Source organism: Pezoporus flaviventris, unplaced genomic scaffold (genome assembly GCF_033815535.1).
Source record: "Pezoporus flaviventris isolate CSIRO_AGI_PZ_B2104156 unplaced genomic scaffold, CSIRO_AGI_Pfla_v1 ptg000001l, whole genome shotgun sequence".
Lineage (NCBI taxonomy): Eukaryota > Metazoa > Chordata > Aves > Psittaciformes > Psittacidae > Pezoporus > Pezoporus flaviventris.
In genome coordinates, this window is record NW_026892549.1 from 48,988,858 (window position 1) to 49,002,711 (window position 13,854).

The 13,854-nt window shown below is 39.3% G+C and overlaps 1 protein-coding gene across 2 annotated transcripts in view; it reads right to left on the reverse strand.

Moving 5' to 3' along the window:
• Positions 1-13,854, reverse strand: part of SLC39A10 (solute carrier family 39 member 10) — a 108,709-nt gene that overhangs the window by 83,373 nt on the left and 11,482 nt on the right. The window contains exon 1 of one of the 2 annotated variants that reach the window (XM_061457217.1): positions 4,618-4,788. The exons of the other annotated variant lie outside the window; for it this stretch is intronic. The gene's annotated coding sequence lies outside the window, so the exon portion shown is untranslated. Of the gene's footprint in view, positions 1-4,617; positions 4,789-13,854 lie in introns of those variants that run through there. 2 annotated transcript variants of the gene reach the window in all.

Genomic DNA, 13,854 nt, shown 5'->3' on the forward strand with positions numbered 1-13,854 from the left:
ACATCTGTCATTTGATCTGCCAAACAGTTTACCTGTGCTTCAAAATACCCAGCAAACAGGGAAAACTCTTGCTAAGTTTAGTTTCTGCTTACAGAAGCATTTTGTCATAGAGTTATTGTTTATAAATATTGTTTTTCTTTCTTTCAGATTCCTCCTTGCCAAGGAAAGCGTTCTGAAACTGACAGTAAGCCACATCTGAGAGCTTGCTTTGTTTTGCCGTGCTTAAGACCTTGAGATTAATTGCTTAATGCCGGGTATGGGCAAATGTAAGCCACAGAAACCTGGCAACAACATTTGAGTCACTAATGCTCTTTTTCAAGCCATGCGTTACTGCCAAGTAGCCCCAAAATTAGCACATATTAAAAGAAATCATAAATCAAAGCTAACATTTAGGGAAGTGCACTGACATTTCTTGTTGCATAATGGATCAAAACTAGAGCAGCTCTGGCTGAACTGTGCTGAATCTTACTGTGAATAAGCAATGCTCGTCAATGGAAACATCCAAGGAAGACAAGACTGGCAGTACCAAAGAGTTTGTGAGATTAAAGTTCAGCATGGTATGGCTCTGCTGTAAAACACACAAGCTGCTTCATGCACATGTAATTCTAGGATTTAGCTGAAAGGGAAAGCGGGTAAAGCAATTCTCTAGCAAGTTTGCAGGGTTAGACTTCTACACAGATTAAGAAAAAGGGTTGTAGCAGCTTTATAAAATAGGTGCCTAAGTAAAGGAGGGAAGGAATCTATAGATTTTAATCAAAATTGAAATATTTGTCTTGAGTATGACAGAAGTCTTACAGAGGATATAGTTAGATTTTCCCAGTTTTCCTAGTTTTTTCATTACAATCAACCAAACTCCATTTGAAGTCAATTATAACAGCACAGTAATCCCTGTCCTCTAAAAGATTTTGCCAACCTGAACCATATTTTCTTTCTGGCTTACTGGGAGTTCAGTGTGCACAGCCAGAACCCACACTTTGGATTTGTTTCATTTTAGTCCTGGTGGCACCATTTTCCTCTCTCTTTAACTCAAGTTACCCAGGAGGGAGCTGTCTAATGTTTTCTTTTGAAGAAACCCCCAAACTACACAGTGCTGTATGAAACTGTGCCTCCTCACGCTGCACAGTCCATACCTTACGCAGGTATGTCCCTGCCTGACAACACCCATTTTACCCTTGCTCTTTAAACATGCTGTTTCGATGCAACATCATAGAATGGTTTGGGTTGGAAAAGTTTGCCTCCCTCCATATCCTCAGATACTTCCTGCCCCTTTTTTTTTGGCCAGGTTTTGATGATGGGAACATGTATAATCCCATTCATCCACCGATTAAGATTTCCCTTTTGCTTGCAGAGGCAGCTGCCCAGTCAGCAGCAGGCACTCCCTGCGTGTTCCCATCTGTGATGGCATTAGCACTGACTGGAGCACAGCTGGACAATTTGCAAGGTGTTGCACACTGACTGCTAAAGCTTCACATGATTATTATTGAGTAATCTTCCACCATCACTGAAAGTGATTCCCTTCCCTGAAGGCCTTACTGCACAAGGAGCACAAAGTGCACAATGCTCACACTTCCCAAGCCTGCTGCCCTTCCTCACTCAAAGTGCAGGCTGATTTAGGTTGATTTCCAGATTTATATCTTTTCAGCATGACTTCTTGGCCTCTTAGGTCATGGTATTACTTTCACTTGCAGGGGTTTTGTTGGTGTGAAGATACATTCCTGATGTCTGCCATCAGCATTCTTTCAGCGGCTGCCCCACCATGCACTGCTTTGTTCCAGGGTGGGTTTACCTCTCTATTCACCAACACACTGCACTTGGGTATTACCTTCTCATGTAAGTGCTATCCATCATTCACATTGCAGAATGCATATTCTCTATAGTACATATCCCAGTGTGAATTCTGCTTAGTGTTTCTGAGCTTGTTTATTCAGTTTGGTGAGCTATTTCTTCTGTCTGATCTGGAGGAGTCGGAGCAATACAAGGACCAACAAGATGCACACAGTGCCCCCAGCATTAAGACAAAACAAAGGATCTCCAACAGAAGCTTTTGAAGGAAGTGAGGGATTTTGGCAGACTTCCGCTGTTCAGACCGATGACAAGAACCATTTCACTCAGTAATCTGACTAAGAACAAATAGTTCATGAAGACCTACACAGAGCAACAAAGCCTATACACAATCTATCGTTACCTGTCAGATTGCTAAACATGGACAACGTAGGAAAAAAAGATTAGAAGAATCAGATTCCACATTCTTTTATTTCTGGGAGACATCCCATGAGGTATTGCAAAAAAAATCCACTACAGGTAGCAACATACCTTCAAATATCTAAGGAGAATGCTGCCTGGTTCATCTGACCAGTATCCTGTAATTGTTCACAGTGAGAATCAGGGTGACCACCTCAACTATTATAACTTGCACACCTTATTTTAGGGACAAATCATGTCTGATAGAGCATTAAATTGCTCAAAAGCACAGCTTTCTGTTTCTCCTTTCAACCAAAGGAGAATATCAATCTCAGATTTAGTCTTGGGGACCAGGAGAAAGGGAAGCTTTCAAAATGACTTTGATAATATTTTTTCCAAAGCTAAACAGACTCACAATGAAAAGAAAGGTACAACAAAAATGAAGTATGAGCTACAGTGGATGTTGCAACCTGCATAATCGCCCAGTGAAACTAAACCCATGCGTGTTTTATACACTTGTAATGTATATTTTGAGGGTATTGTTCGTATGAAGTTGTGCTGTTATTTAATCACTAAGAACAACCATATCAACATTAGATAGGATCCTTCACATATTAAAAGTTTTTAATCAAATGATACTTTAACTTTTCTTGATGCTCAGATTCTACAAGAGATGACTTTGATATTGATTACAGAACAAACTCATTGCATTAAATATACAAAAAGAACAGTGCAGATCCCGTAACAGTCATTGGCCTGAACTAGTCAAGCATTTAGTCTTGTATTTGATTTCTGAAAGGAGAATTATGGTACTTGCACACACACACCTATTAAAAGGATAATGATGCTGAAGAAATTAAAGGAACTACACATGACGCCTCTAGCTGTTGTATAGTTCTCTTGCAGTCTGCTCTAAAAGACCATTGACTGCATCCACTTTTTTTCCAGATACAGGGAAATACCTTCCCTTTGAGACTATGCCAATCTAAGCGGCAGGCTTAGTCATAGACCATAATGGCTTAAAATTTTGAAGAACTCCAAGATGAGAGCACCAAGCTCATGTTTGGGCTGGAACCGTGGCCCGGGTTGTTTCAAGTCCAAGGACAACCTACAGCTTGACTCAGTTCTTACATAATGTTGTAAAACAGTTCTGAAAGTCTCCCTCTTAATCATTTAGCAAAAAGTGCTTCTTATCCCAGACTTATGGGACACAACTGGGCAGCACAAGAGAGTCATGTTAGCTGAGGGTGCTTAATGAGGGCAGGGCTGCAGCTTTTCATCAAGGAAAAGCTTTTAAATAACGTCCCCCTCTGCTGTGAGCTGAGCCTGAAATGTTATCTCCCCACCCCTCCCTCTGCAGCAGTCAGCACATAAAATTACAAGGAAAATAAAAAATAGAGCAACTTCAAAGTGGTTTCTGTCTTTCCTTTTTTTATACACATATATATTTAAATTAAGACTTCAACTGTTGCAGCCATTTTAAGAGTAACCATCAGGAACCAATCCCAACAAAGGCTTTTAAGGTCATTTTACTTTTCATTTTTTTTTGCTGGAGATACGCAATAGGGAAGCATAGCACTCAGATTTTCAAGGCATCCCTTTTCCTGTAATGATTAGAGTCAAAATAACAGTTTAAACCCTTCCCAAGGAGGGGTTTAAAACCTCTGCACCACAAAAACACAATCTTCTGAGACACAAACAGAAGCCAGATGCTTCTGGAGCCTATCTGTTGTTTCTGGAGGTGGGTCAACTGGACGTTGCATTGGTTCTGTTTCTAGTTAGCTAATATTTTTAGGGTATTCTCACCTCCTGCCTAGTGTTTGCTGAGAAGAACATGCAGCTGCAGTAACAGCTTATTATTTAAGTCTCCCAAAGCCCCTCAAACCCTGACAGAAAAAATGTAAGAGGTTGAGTTCTGTCCTATACAATCATTCTCAGTTTATTACAAACCATCTTTCATGCTTTATCTCTAATTACATTAGTAATATATAGCAAGCAAATAAAGTAATTCTTTACAAGTTCTGCCTGCAGCTAATAGTTTTCCACTGAACTCAAGGACCAGTCCTTAAATTAAATTACACCTGCTTGTGCATAGGAATAAGACTACTTCAAAACACAAGACAGAGCAAGGGCCCAAACCCATCATTACAGTCGAGCACAGTTTGAATGACTGTGGGGAGTCCCATTACACCAGTAGTGAGGTTTGGCACAACTGACCTTCCAAAAGAAAAGGCAGACAATGAATCAAACGAAGTAGAAGAGATCCTCTCTAACAGGCTTAAAACTTTAAAAGCAAAAACCAAACTGTTGTCCTCAAACTGCACCTTGCGTACAACATACAGCCCTTGCTTCGTCTCCAGCACACTGCAGGAGAGCTCAGCTTAACGTTTTCCTCGGCCATTGCTCACAAAAGAACAGGAATTCAAACACACTTACCTGAATATCCGTGGGCTACACAGATACTTGCACAGGCTGGATCCCCTTTATACAGCAGGCCTTCCAGTGCTCCCCGTTCGCAACGTTCAAGTCAAGTAGAACTGTTTATGCAACTACACTGATAAAAATCACCTCGGAGGGCCCCAGAGCTGCCCTCATAGCTCATAAATTATACAGCTTTACTCTGCTTGGCACAGGCTTGAACCCTGCTATAATTTAGGCTAAAAGACAACACAAAGTTTCTGCCTTTTTTGGAGCCCTTCGGCAGTTTGCTGCTGAACCACAGGTTCTGGTCAGGCCTCTGCAGGTGCTCTTAATTAGGAGAGAATCCACATAAGGAACTGGCCTTAAAGATACAAGTCTTTTAAGCACAAGCATTCTAAACCTAGCCATATCGCACCGGCATCTGCGCCGTGTGATGCTTACAAAAGCACAGATAAAGCAGTGTTTAAGCACAACTGCTGTTCCCCTTTGCAAGCAAAGGATCATGAAATAGCATTGACTTATCTCATCCTAAATCTGCCTAGTTGATTCACCTTCCTGACTTTGCTTTAACGCTTCTATTTAAGAAGTACTTCTGTGCTTAGAAGAGCAAGAGTAGTGTATAAAAACTAGCACAGGCACTTCTTGCAGAGTTTGTTTATCTTTGGGAACAAATAAGCTCTTATTCACGTTTGCAAGAGAAGACGGAATGACTTGAAAAGTAAAGACTTCAGAGAACCAGTGTGAAATCATGCACAGAAATAAATATACAGCCTAGATACTCATTAATGGCATATAGCCTGTAAGGATGTATGGAAATAACATTCTTCATTTTGAAAGCATCAGAGGAAAAAAAGACACATACAATTAAACCACACAGTGCCAGGAAATATAGTAGGCTCTTTCCCAATACTGGATAAAATGAGACAGGCTTACACAGGTATTGCCATTAACACACTCTGAGGGCTGGAGCACCTCTCCTACGAAGAAAGGCTGAGAGAGTTGGGGTTGTTCATCCTGGAGAAGTCTCTGGGGAGATCTTATTGCAGCCTTTCAGTTCTTAAAAGGTGCCTGTAAGAAAAATGGAGAGACTTTTTAGCAGGGCCTGTTGGGATGGGACAAGGTATACTGGTTATAATCTAAAAGAGGGGAAATTCAGGCTGGATGTGAGGATCAGAGTGGTAAAATACTGTCACACGTTGACCAGAGAAGTGGTGGATGCACCATCCCCGGAGACATTCGAGGGCAGGTTGGATGTGATTCTGAGCAACCTGGTCTAGTTAGAGATGTCCCTGCTCATTGCAGGGGTGTTGGACTAGATGAACTTTGAAGGCCCCTTCCAAACCAACTATTCTATGATTCTGTGATTCTATGATTTTAGTCCCTAGATCATCCCTGAAAGTTAATATTAGGCTGACTTTGTCCTCCCTAAGTATTGGACTGTGACATCTAAATTGCAATTTGTTAGGCACAAAGAAAGAGGGAATATGAATGCTAATTTAGGTGTTATTCTGAAACACGTCCTGTAATAGCCCTCACCCTCTGCCAACATTTATAGATAGCCTAAGAACACTAGCCCCTGCATCTGGGCTTCTCATCAAGATGTCCAAAGTATGTGAATAACTTTATAAAATCCACATCCACAGAGGAAATGTGGTTCACTTGGTAAAGTCCAAAATACAGTTATGCAATTTCTCTAGCATAGCTCAACAGACCTAAACATGAAGTGAAATCACAGGGGAAGCCTTCCCAGAGAGAATCTCTGGGTTAGACTTTGATCTGATTGATCTTATGCTAATCTAAATTAATTTTCATTAATTTATATTAAAAATTTAATTTCTTTAATAAAAATTATTTTAAGAAGGGTGATTTTAATGTCTCAGTAGTCCCACTCATATTTGGCTATTCTCAAAACTGCTTAGGCTACACTCTGATTGATGACAGAAACCAAACACGAGTTTGCATATCATTGATACTGGATGTACAGCAGCATTTTTCAGGACCTCATTTCCACATTGCTCTAGCAGCAGCCTGAACTGAAGCTGCACAAAACTCTCATCTGCCCTGTAGCACATGATACCAAGTTCTTCTCCAGGAAGGGGTATTTTCTCATCCTGACACTGGCCAGTGGATGTTGTAAGAGAGAACATATGCACTGTATGATAAGCAGCATACTCATCAAACTGTACTGCAATAGGTCTGAGGATGGCCAGTTTGTCCCCCATACATTTCACTTTTATAGTAATATTTTCCTTCAGCATTTGTTGTTTCTGAGGGCTTCTAAATAGTTGCTGAACTTTCTTCGCCATCTTTTATTCCAGAAACCTAGAAAGTCACATTTGTGCCATGTCCTCCTAACTTGAATTGAAAAATAATTAATCAAGTTCTGCATTCCGTCAGATTCTTGTAAGCAGAATTTTTCTGGCTTTATACAGGTATAACTGAGTACAGAACTGGGTTCAAGGCACTGCTTCAACTTGCCCATTGGCACCTCATTCAGAGGAGAACAGATAAGATACCATCTTAGTTTAACTCCAGCGGGCAGCTGAGTACCACAGAGACATTTGCTCACTTCCCCCCCCCCCCCCAGTGGGATGAAGAAGAGAATCAGAAGGATAAAAGTGAGAAAACTCGTGGGTTGAGATAAAGACAGATTAATAGGTGAATTCATTCACCACTTCCCATCAGCAGGCAGGTGTTCAGCCATCTCCAGGCAAGCAGGGCTCCAGCACATGTTAATAGTTACTTGGGAAGGCAAACGCCATCACTCCGAACATCCCCCCATTCCTTGTTCTTCCCCAGCTCTATGTGCTGAGCATGACACCATACAGTATGAGATATCCCTTTGGTCAGTGGGGGTCAGCAGTCCCGGCTGTATCCTCTCCTAACAGCTTGCTTGCTGGTGGGGTAGAGTGAGGAGCAGAAAAGGTCTTGACTCTGTGTAATCATTGCTTAGCGGTAATGAAAATATCCCTGTGTTATCAACTCTGTTTTCAATACAAATCCAAACCACAGCCCCATACTAGTTACTGTGAAGAAAGTTAACTCTATCCCAGCCAAAAGCAGCACAAATACCTACTACAGTCTTTATGGATATTTCTAGGTGGAAGAGATCTGGGGAGGGTCAGGAGAGGAGATGGCTAAATAGGTACAATGAATACAGTGTTCCAGTCCACCTTCAGGGCTACTCTGAGGCTTCCACAGGTCCGAGAAGATGGTAGGATTACTTACCACATCTACAATGTCTTTTCATCATCAGCTTTCTGAATCTGCAATTACTCTTGTGGCAGTTCTCATCTGTCCCATCCTAACTATGAAGAAATCTATCTTACACAAAGTAAATGACAGGTTAAGCTAAACATCTAAAAAAAGTGATTGCATTTATCACCGAATTCTGACTGCTCAGAGTATAAAAAAGGCAGAATTGACTACAATGGTTATAAAAGAGTAAAATGTTTCTTACCTCATCTGGCCTTAAACTGATCTCTTCTCTGAAAAGTCAGTTCTTAGTGCAGAAGTGTTATGAATGCCATTCTGGGAAATACTTATTTACACTCTGCATTATGTAATTCTAACAATACTGTCGTTTAGGTTTTACAAGATACCTAATTTTTTTTAGGAGTCATTATATGCACATTGAAATCAAAGAGAGAGAATCCTAATGAGCAGCACACAGGTGTTTCACCAGAGAAAAAGAATGCCTAAATTACGCACAGAGGACAATAGTGAACCAAACCTTTCTAAGCCCACTGAATTCAGAGGTGCCTTGAATGGACTTACTGGCTTAGTGCAGGTCAGTGTCACCAGCTGAATTAGGAACCTATATTTGGCAGAGGGACTACTTCCCACTACCTCTTCTGGAAGTGTATTTTTAGTTCTGAATGTCTAGAAAGTCCTCAGCATCACCTCAACAACTGATGCCAAATTCCCATTAATTTCTGAAAGTTCTAAGATGAGAAGCAAATATGGAAAATAAAATTCTTGGTTGAGAGAAACTGATGTTCTAATTAAAAAAACATATCTGGCAAAGCAAAAGTGGTAATGATATGAAAAGTAAATAAGCACAGGAGATAATATAAAGATGCTGAGTTGGGCAGGAAATTATTTCTAATACCAAGTCGCTTTTTTATAGTACTCATTCCACTGAAATGGATGCATTTAAATTGCTGTTTAGGTACTCTTATTCATTGCTGTTGAGATCATATTAGTTTAAATGCAGAGTTCATTTAATTCTGGCTAGGTCAGTAATTGTGCTAGTGAGCAAGGTGTACCCTCAACCATTGCTTTCAGATGAATTAATGCTCATTTGTGAGATAAAATGACTTTCTTTTTGTAATCATAGAGGCGTACAAAAAAAGGAAATGCTGATCCTGTGCAGGCTGAAGTGAAAAGTTGGATGCCATGACAGTTTAAATTAAAGACAAGGCAGTTTCTCCTGCACTATAAAATCTGTGACTGCCATAAACCAAGACCCTGCTTAATATCCATGCAATTTTAATTCTTAGCAATAAATGTTACAAAAGAAGCAAATTAATTATTGTTTGCTTAACTAGTTAATCATGGTGTTATAAATATTTTAGAGAGTTTCCTTTTTCCCACTGGTAAATTCTTGTTACAGAAAAATTACTTTAGTACCAATTATTTATAAATAGTTTTGATTAGGGCCTTCGTATTTTCCATGAGTGTTTCTACTTTGAATTGCTGTACAATGAATAATTATGAATTTAATCCTGTAGTGAGAATGTCACATGTATAAACAATAATTTAATTTGCTACAAAATAGATGAGAAAGCTAGCTAGGATCTTTTTAGGATCTTCTGTAATACAACCCAAACTTAAAGGATTCTTTAAATCTGCTACCTTATAATATCGTACAAGCCAATTTCAAGGGCCTGATTCAAAGCTTTGAAACTAATGCCAATCAGTTTCTTCATTATTTCTTCATAAATCACAGCATGATCAGTGAGTTCTGTGAGACACTTCTGTGTTTTCTGCATCCTCTGTAGAGAGTGTACTGGAAGCCAGTTTGATGTACAATTTGGGGCATGCCATGACAAGTTAATGCAGAGGACAAAACCACAGAAATGAAACTTAACTGATGTGCGAAAAAGGTGGGAGTGGGTTTAGAAATGTAGTAGTTTTGTAAAAGAACTTTTATTGAATGGCAGTGGTGCTGATGTGCTTACTGACTAACTTGAACACTGGCAGAGTATCTAATGTGACTGCCCCTTGAAGACAGAGATGGGGAAAGAGAGAACGGCCTTTTGAAAACTGTTCTATCAGATTTCTCACAGATGAAATCTGTATATCTCTGAAAGAGGATGCTGTATTTATAATTGTGGTTAAGGTGCTTTCAGTTTTGTATAAGAGAATAAAAATGTTAAGTTAGGGCTTTGTCTAGTAATGCAGAAAATCTCTGTTCTCTTTTTGGCACTAACACATAATTTAAAGGCAGTAAACTAGCAAATTATTTACTACCTGTGTCAATCTCCCAGCTGTAAAATGTGTTTAGTGGTGCAGTCAAAGCAGCAAAGTGCCACATTATCTATTTTTTGATGATGATGACAGAAAGAAGCAGGAAGAGAAAGTAGCAGGAATTGTGATATGCAAGTAAAAACTCAAAAAAGTATGTAGTAGGGGACAGTAAAGTGGAAAAGGACAAACAATTGGCAAAAAGGATATGAAGGAAGAGAAATGTGAAGCAAAAAAAGAGCAAGAAGCAGATGGGGAAACAGCCAGGTAAATAAAGCCATTTGATTCAGATACTAATTTACAGTAAAAGTATGAAGTCTCATTAAATACACAACTATAATGCAAAGGAATACTCTCACAAAACTTGTTTTGGCCAGATGCCTAAGTTACTGAGTCCCGTAAAATTCTGTTACGTCTCCATTTTGAGGTCAGAAGGACTCACCTAATCTGACTTCCATATGCAGTGCATTTCAACCAGGTTTCACTGTATTGAGCACAGTAACTGCACAGAAGGAAATACCTGTGATCTTTTAAAAATCTATTTTGAAAGTCTACGTTTTCCCCATGTTCTCTGCACCCTTTCAGAGTATCCAAACCTTCAATTTATTGAATGCACTAAGTATAGGCTCTTCTTTTATGTGGGCAGAGATTAGTCAATGTGTTCTTAGAAGAGCTGCCAAGAACTAAACTGTCTTTGAGAATGACTTGCTACAGTTTTCATTTTAAGCTCAAAACCTTTGTAGATGTTATTTTCCTCATTTAACACAAGTGTTCAGCAATAACCCGTGGATCCAATGACAATGTATTACTCAGAGGTTTTCAGTTTTCTTAATTTCTTTATGACCAACAAAAACATTCCCTTAATGTGAAATACCTCTTAATTTATGAATTCATTTGAAGAGATGCCATCATTCCATTTACTACTCATGTGTTAAATTAGTACTTTTCAATTCGTACACTTTACCAGTGAGCCTCAACATCTTTTTCCTTCCCTGCACATAATAGGACTTCCTACCTTCCTTTCAGTCCTAAATAGAGAAGTCATTGCCAGTGTTTAGGCTCTAGGCAGTTTTTGGACTCAAGTTTTTTTTCTCACAGTTCTTTCCTCCCCCCACTGAAGACACAGTGATTATACCTGTGATCTACTGACGTGTCCATGCCTGTGCATGTAGGAACCTCTCCTTGTCAAGTGAGGCTCTGCCTGGGCACTAAGTACAGGAGTGTTGATTACAGTGTGAGTTGGGATTGAACTCAGTACCACAGGGCTGTGTTTCTTCTCCTGCATAACCATCTGAAACAAAGGCTGTCCCGCCATCCATGGGCTTTTATTGTTATTTAATCCCTGGATTTACTAAAGTCCAAAGAAGAGAACTCACCAGCACCTAACAGTACTGCGTTCCTCAATTTACTTATGTACATAAAGCCAAGTTTCGAGGTTTGAAAATGAGCCTTCTTCCCACGATTTTACTTCCTGTTTGGTAAACAGTACTTTTATTCCTTTTGCTACTTCAGCAGCAGAGGCCAGGGTAGCTTTTTTCTTATAGTTTGCTTGGAAAATCTTATTAAATTGTCCCCCCAAAATTAATTTACTTTGGTTAAAGTCACACAAGCCAATGAACTACTTGTCACTAGACAGTCAGGTTTTGTCATGTTTGCGTATACAGCAGTGGCTCTGGTATTCTGATTTGTCATATTACAGGTTAGTTGGAGTTAAGAGTATGTTTTATCAATTGAATCCTACTCCAGTTTAGTTGATCATAACAAAAGGGAAAAATTCTTATAGGCATCTAAGAAGAACAAATATATAACTCACCTGCTTATGTTCCACTGAGGATGCTGAACATTCTGAACTAGAAAGATCAAATAGGAGGGTACAAATCATGCAAACTGCCCAGATTTTATTAATAAAATCTCACAAGGTAAGAGGGGATCCACGTGCTCCACTGAATTCCAAATGGCATGCATTAAGTGTTTAATAGATACTCCATTCAGAGCATTTTCCTGTATAAAAATGGCTCTTTCGTTTGTGAAATTTATCATCTATTAGGTGAATCTTTATAATCTGCACTCTTTAGTGCCTGAAATCTGTGTTGGGACTTGCATTCATCCTCATATCCAAAATGAGGTAATGAGAATACAGCTAATGTGCTCAGTCCATTAAAGAACTAACACGGAAAGTCTTGGAACACGAATTTTTGTAATTAGCATGTTTGCTGACAAAAGCTATTTGTGTGTTGATGGCAAGCTGCATCATTATTATATTTTATACACAGATGAGACTGTATGCAAGTACCTTTGGAGCTGAAACATGTCTGATACTGAGCAACTTTCCTATCCGTTGGAAAATGCCTAACAGGCATGATTGAAGAGAAATTACTTGGGTATGGATACCAACCTTCAAGGTTAAATCTCAACTCCAAGGGTAATTTATACTGTTTTTTAAGAGACTATGTTGTGTGCTGTTGCTTTTATTGCAGGGTAATGTGATGGAGCACAATGCTGCTGCTGAAGTGGAGACATCCATTAAGTGTCTACTGTATCCATTAGGGTCTGAAAATTGCAAATCGCTGACTACATGAATTACTCTGGAACAGTTTAGCCTGTGTGTAGAGTTTTCGCTATCAAAAAGCTCTAGTGATTCCACATTAGAAAGCAATTTTCAATATGGCTTACTGGGAATTTAGGCACATAAACAGATACTCAGCAGTGATATTTAATGCAGTTTACTGAATAGGTTTACAGATTAGGGACATAATTTTCAGAGCTTTGTCAGGTTCTGTCTGAGCACACTGATTATGTGCCTGGAAATTTGACTTTTCCCTGTATGTTTTATTTTCCTCTGTTCTCCATTTGGATGATAAAAGGTAAATGCAAAGGTAGGATTGTGCTGATGCAGTGGAAACATACTTCAGTGTAGTTTATAGTCAGAACCTCTGCAAGAAATAATGTTTATGAGATCATCTTGTCTTGCTGCAGATGTTTTACATTAAACTTCTTGCTACACAGTCTGCACAAAATACATGAGCAGATACTGATATTTTGCACAGAAAACTGAACTGGAATAGAAGCTGATGTGAAATTACAACGAGCAATTTAAGTGCAGACATGGCAATATCTAGTTGTTTCCACTTAAATGTTTATGAGCAGAATAGTAACTGAACACAAGGACCTGCTCCATAACCAGGTCCACTGGGTGCCCTAAGTGTATATAAATAGCAACATATGGGGTATGGATTCATTTGTACTGTACCCTAAAGAGTTTTGGAACATCTTTCTTTTGATAGAAGGCAAACAACCAAACACAGCAAATATATGATAGTGTACAAATTTGTCTCAGCCAGCGAATGCAGGACAGAATGTTTCTGATCCACTTGATGTCTCCTGACTTCAGTGCTCCATGAGGAAGGCTGTATGACTGACAAGGCACAGTGGCACTGTTGGTGATGTGACCTCTGGGGAACAGCCTGTCATGTCACATTGGGAGTTTTTGTCTTGGTTTTGGCATCCAGAGTTTGGCCTTAGATAATTACTCAGCTCTGGTTTGGAAACTTGCTTCTTTTTTCTCCCCCATAAGCAGATTTCCTGTTTCCTTTTCCCAAACCTGCTTTTCTTTGGCTTTGGTTTTATTTTTAGTGCTTTCAAGTAAAATTTGGTGCTTGAAGTTCATCTTTTTAATAACTGGAAATATTTCCCTGGTTAATAAAGGCCATAGCTAAAGTTCTAGGATTAGGTATCGTTATAAACTGCTCTACCAAGCTCCTTAGAAATCATTCCCAGCAGATT